This window comes from Tympanuchus pallidicinctus, unplaced genomic scaffold, assembly GCF_026119805.1.
Source record: "Tympanuchus pallidicinctus isolate F22 unplaced genomic scaffold, pur_lepc_1.0 scaffold9, whole genome shotgun sequence".
Taxonomy (NCBI): domain Eukaryota; kingdom Metazoa; phylum Chordata; class Aves; order Galliformes; family Phasianidae; genus Tympanuchus; species Tympanuchus pallidicinctus.
Window position 1 is genome coordinate 9,000,567 of NW_026294813.1, and position 6,096 is coordinate 9,006,662.

Sequence of the window (6,096 nt, forward strand, 5' to 3'; positions counted from 1 at the left end):
AAGATTATATCATAACTTTGGCAATCCTTTTTTCTTTTTTCTCATTCATAAATGTGCATCAAGGCCCCACTTCTAAAATCCTATGATTTCAGGAAAACAAAACAAAACAAAACTTTCATTTAAACGTGCTACAAGTTTATAAATAAGAGCTTGAAAATGTAGTTTTACTATATGCTAAACATCAAAAAACAAGACCAGTAAAAACTGTTCTGACTCTCAGGGTTTTGAAATTACAAAAGACATTAGCTTTAGCTACATACCTTTCTACAATTTTTTTGCTGAAGCTCTCTTTTCTAAAACAACAGATAAAGATTAAATGAAGAACAATCTTGAAAGTGAAAGGATGCTATTATGGTTAGATTTTCTAAAGTTTATAAAAGTTGACCAATACATGGAGTGCTGCTTGACTTAAATGTCTTCCCTTCATTGGGAATAAAATCGGTAAGCCTGAGGCCACTTTCCTTGGCTATTTTACGCTGTCTTTCAGGTCTCATCTGCAGTGTTACAGGCACCTTTCAATTAATCAATTGATCAGTACATAAATAAATGACTAAATTCAGAGGAGCTGAGTTTGTGTCAACTACTTGAAAAAACTGCAGTGGAAGAAAGCCATAAAAGAGGTCATTTGAACTAGTCAATATGCGATGAAGAAAAACAAAAAGGCAGGAAAGCATTACCTCCCACAGCACATAGATGACTTCCCCCAGAGGAGGAACCACACATACCCTGATTTCAACAGTGTAAACAAGACGTCAGTTCACCAGCCTTTTTAGTGCTGCTACTGACTGCTGCTAACAGTTCAGAACCTCAGCAGAGGAGACTTTCCTGTACAGTTTGTTGTATACAAGAATTATTTTTATCGTTATTTTAATCTTTCATGATTTTTATCTTTTCAACAAATCTATTCTCAAGCGTTAATTGTATAGGAAAAATGCAGAAATCATGAAGAAGAAAAATCAGAATGGCTTAATTGTATGTGACCTTAAAGATCATATATTTCCAAAACTTATCAATCAGTCTTTCTCAGCTATATGACTTCAGCATAGTAAAAATCATGCATAATAACCATTCTCAAATTGTATTCGAAGCAGATGCTGGCTTACTCATTCCAGCTACATTAATGTAATGAAAGGTATTACCTCCCTCAAAACCTGGTCTTGCTTGAAACATTTAAAATATTTTCTGCACATTTTGAAGCAAAAGCCTACAAAATAAACTCTGCGATACTGCTTTCAGCTGGGATAGATTCAACTTTCTTCTTAGTAGTTGGTACAGTGCCATGTTTGGGATTTAGAATGAGAACGCTGTTAATCACACCCAGTGTGTTAGCTGTTGTTGAGTGGTGCTTACAAAGAGCCAAGGACATTTAAGCTTCTCACATGGCCCTGGCAGCATGGGGCTGGGGTGCACAAGGAGATGGCAGAGGACAGAACCAGAACAGCTGACTCAAACTGGACCAAGGGATTTCTCATGCCACATGGCATCATGCTGAACAATAAAAGCCGGGGGAGTTATCTGGGGGCTGCATTGCTCAGAGACTGGCTGGGCATCAGTCAGCAGGTGCATTGTGCACCACTAATTCTATTCATTCTTTGCTGTTTTTTTTTTCTTTCTTGTTTGTTTGTTTGTTTGTTTGTTTCTTATTAGATTGTCCTTATCTCAAGTTTCTGTACTTTTCAGTTCTCTCCAACATTCTATTACAGGATGAGCGACAGAGGTGAGTGAACTAGTGTGGGGTACTGAGCTGCCTGCTGGGTTATGCCACGACAAGATAGCTTATACTGGTGGCATATACCTCAGGGAGTTTTATTTGCACTTCAACAAACTGTACAAAACACTTCAGATGTCCCTACAGAAGATTTCAAATTAAGTTGTGCTTGTGTTTTAAACCAGGTACTCTTTTCCCATTATAGCTTTTATTAAAAACAACTATTTTGTTCTGGCTTGGGGGCGGGGGTGAGGCAAAATAAATATTAGCCAAAAATCTACTTGGCTGACATCCTAGTTGCCAGTTGCTGATTAAAGTACCTTGTATACAAAGGTGTTCCTGAACCATACTGCCTCATCTGCACCCCTACACAAAATTAATACCAGCACACTAACAAATGGTATCACTGTATGCTCAGCATAGCCAGTAATCAATACTGAAGGGAAACTAAAATTTAAGAACAACCAAAACTTCTGTTTTATCTACAGATCCAAATCCCAGCAAGCAACATTAAAGCACTCCATAAAGAGCGGAATTCTCAGCTCAGATTATATACTGACTCTTGCAAATTGCCTGCTAGGAGGTGACAGGACTCACAACCATTCAAGAGTATATAGACATTGCAGAGTAGGCAATTGCATAATCAGCCTGTAATTTTAAATCCAGCCAAGAGGTCAGTTCAGTTAAATCCTTTGGATGCAGTGTACCAAAGATAAATGTTTGGGGAAGACAATAAAATTCAGTTTTATAGTCTTGCACTAGCATTCAATACATTGCTTTGGCTTTCAGAAACACAGGAGTTCTGCCCTTTCAGTTTATCCCATCTAGACATAGCACAGCAGCTACGCTTGCAAACTGTTCTGTTAGTGCTATGCAGATTAGTAACACATGGTTCCTGGCCTTGCAAATTTACTTCTCGGCCTTAATTAAATTAATTCTTCTTTTTTCCAGTGTTTACCTTAATGCTTTTCCACTCTAAGAAGGTCCTATCTTTAAACAAAGGTTGCCTCTCCTTTTAAGCTCCTTAAAAGAAAAATCTAGCTAAGTCCTGATGATTTAGCTTTGGCTACAGAAAGCAACAAGCCACCATCCCTGAAACAAGTTGTAACTTCCACCCCAAGAGGTTTGCACTCACTTTTGATTGTTTCTTCCTTTTTCCTGTTCTTCTTGAACACATGCATTATTTTCCTTTCACAGTGTTGATTTTACAAAGCATGCTTTCATCCAAGGAAAGAGGTGGATCACTCATATCTGTTGGTTATTTTATTGCTTTAGCAATTAACAGATTAAATGAACACTGATGACTAGGCTTTAAGAATATGCAAGTGGTTGTAATACAGAAGGTGTTGTAACAGCTACAATAAATTATAATCTGAACTTTTCTTCAGCCAACATCTAAAATGTCACAGCAATTTTCTCCATCTACTTCCCTCCTGCCATGAAACTTTTAGCAAAGAATGTCCATATGAATAAATCAGTAGTTTTCCCTCTAACAGAGGCTTTATCAATATAAATGTTTAACTGTAATCCAGAGTGTAGTTCAACCTGTGAATCCTTGTTCCGATGCAGCTCATATTACCATGTAGAGAAAAAGTCTCCCTTTTTAGAAGGGAGAGAAAAGAATGAGCTAGAGAAAAAAGAAAATACTCTGCATGTCTATGGATGGAGTAGATTAGTCTTATTACTTAAAAGTTTGAACAGATTTTTTCCTGAAATTCCTAATTACTCACCTATCAATGTTTCAAAACACCTAAGACATAATAAGAGTTCATCTTTTTTAATGCCTTCAATGTTTAGTTTTCTCACAGTTTGCAATCACAATTTGCAATCACTGACCTTATCATATCTAAATTCTCTTATCCCAATGCTTTCACTGGTGCTGATGAATCCAGTATCAGTATTTGGGGAATCCTCAAGTATCAGCGCATTATGGTAACACAAACTTTAGAGAAGTGAAATGCCTATAGTGCTGTTACATTTTTTGCTTTATCAGTTCCTCTAAATTTTGCTTCCTGTTTTTGCCTTCCGTTGCTTTGTGGCTTCTTTATCTCATAATGTGAGAGTCAGAAAACAACAGCTCACTCAGGAGTAGTCTAATAATTGTTTTTTTTCTTCTCGTGTAGCAGGTAAGATAAGAGTGGGAGGTACTACTGGCAAACAAGTCATGACAAGCAGTTGAGAAGGAATCCTGCAAAGACATTCAGCATGCTCAGATTGCTTTAATGTTCTATCCAAGATAACTTACTAGGAAAGTCCTAACCAGGACTCAAATGATCTACCAGAATTTCTAGTTTCCACTGGGCAAAACCTGAAAAGGCTACAGCTAGATCCCAGGTCAGACTGTCCCAGCAACTCCATTTATGCCAGCCATAGGCTTCTACATAGACTTGTCCAACATTAACGCGGCCACAGCATTTTCAGGTGGATAAAATCTATCTCACCAAAAGGTGCTGCACACCTAATGGCTGGATCAGCCAAACACAGAATCACAGAATCATAGAATCACTCAGGTTGGAAAAGTCCTTAAAGATTATCAAGCCCAACCACAACATAACCATACTACCCTAATCAACAGTCCTCTGCTAAATCATGTTCCACATTCAAATAGATTTTAAATGCATCCAGGAACAGTGACTCAACCACCTCCCTGGGAAGCCTAATGAACATCAGGTTTTTTTTCTCTCTCCTACAGCAAGGATGCTGCACATCCTACGCAGGATGCTACATAGAAAAGTACTTCCAGACTTTTCAGGAAGAGCAGTTTGGAACTCCTTCATATCTTCAGACAGTAGGCATTGCCTTTTTTTTTTTTCTTTTTTTTTTTCATCAAAGAAGCAAGTTTCTTCAGTCCTAAGTAGTCTAAATTAAAGTGCTTTCAAGTTCCAGACACTTTTTCCCATCAAAAGTTGAATAACTTTGCCATTCCTGACCAGCCTTATCTGAGCTGTATTCTCTCTGAATCCTATCATTCCATGCTGTCAAAGCCGACTTACAAATCTGTGGGTTCAGCCTCAGAGGATTCTGTCTGTCAAATGGCTCAAGAGAACTGTGGGTTGTAGCCATGTTTCAAAAACAGTTGACTGTTTTTGACTATACAGGTATTTACTGTGCAGTATATGTATATATACATGTATACACACATACACAGCTCCCTAATTTTTTTTATTTTTTTATTTTTGTACATGAACAAAACAATTTTTTGTACATGGACAAAACAACATTAGATACAGAACACTGAAGATTCCATCCCAATGCCCCAAGTGTACGTATGGAGGACATTCATGCTCTCAGTATCAGAAAAGGCTCCTACCTGCATGTGGCCCTGTACAGCCAGCAGGAATCCCTAGCCTTTCCTGACATGTAAAATGGGTTCAAGGAAAAAAAAAAATCTGTTCCTGGTCCTTTGCGATTAGATTTATTTCTTAAGGGTTTTACGATGGAAAGATTTAATATGAAGGACTGTAACAGTGTTAAGGGACACGGATGGCAGCAGATATGTATAAATTCAGATGTAATACTGGAAAATCAGCATGTGGGACATCTGACTTGCACATGCTCGGCATGAACTTCTGCAGCTCCACCAGCATGGGAGAGCTATGCTGATGTACCAGCTTCACTGCAGCGACCTTTTCTGCACTGCTGATACAAATCTTTGGCAGAATTCAAGTTCTCCATCAGCTGCAAGAACTGTGTCTTGATAGTAAGAATGCAGCACATCCCCCACCCTGAGGATTCTCCTTCAAAGAATGCCACCTGGTCAGATTCTACACTGCAAAACCCAAACTGATTTATTTATTTTTTTTAAAGTAACAACCATGTATATATGCATAAGTGCCTTAATTTACGTGTAGTACTGTACAGGCACTTAAGTACTTAAGCACCTAAGCAATTAAGGACTCCAGATTGTGGCAGCCAAGCCTTGGAAACACTTGTTGGAAACAACTCTCTTCCAGCAGTGTAGCTCGGCTTTGGACATTCAGCAGGGAGCCCTACACAGTCCTTCCTCTCATACAGAATAACCCAGCTGCCTGCAAGCCACTGACCCTCAAAGGAGGGCCGTGCAGGAGGTCAGCAGGCAAAGGGCAGAGGAGGCCGCGCTCCTCTCCTCGGGAGCCGTCCCAACGGTCCCGCCGTGGTTTCCTCCGGCGGGGGCGGCCCGCGGCAGCGGCACCTTCAGGCCGCGAAGATAACCGCCCTCAGCCCGGCCGAGGCGGGAGGAGCCCCCGGCTGCCTACCGCTCCCACCTACGCCCTCCCGCCCATAAAGCCGGTGCGGGGCCCCGCTGTTTGCTTGTCCTCTTCGCCCGGCGTGGGTCGCAGCCGCAGCCTGACATTTCAGCTCGCGGGTTTTTTTTTTTTTTTTTTTTCCCCCCCATTTTACGTCGTCCC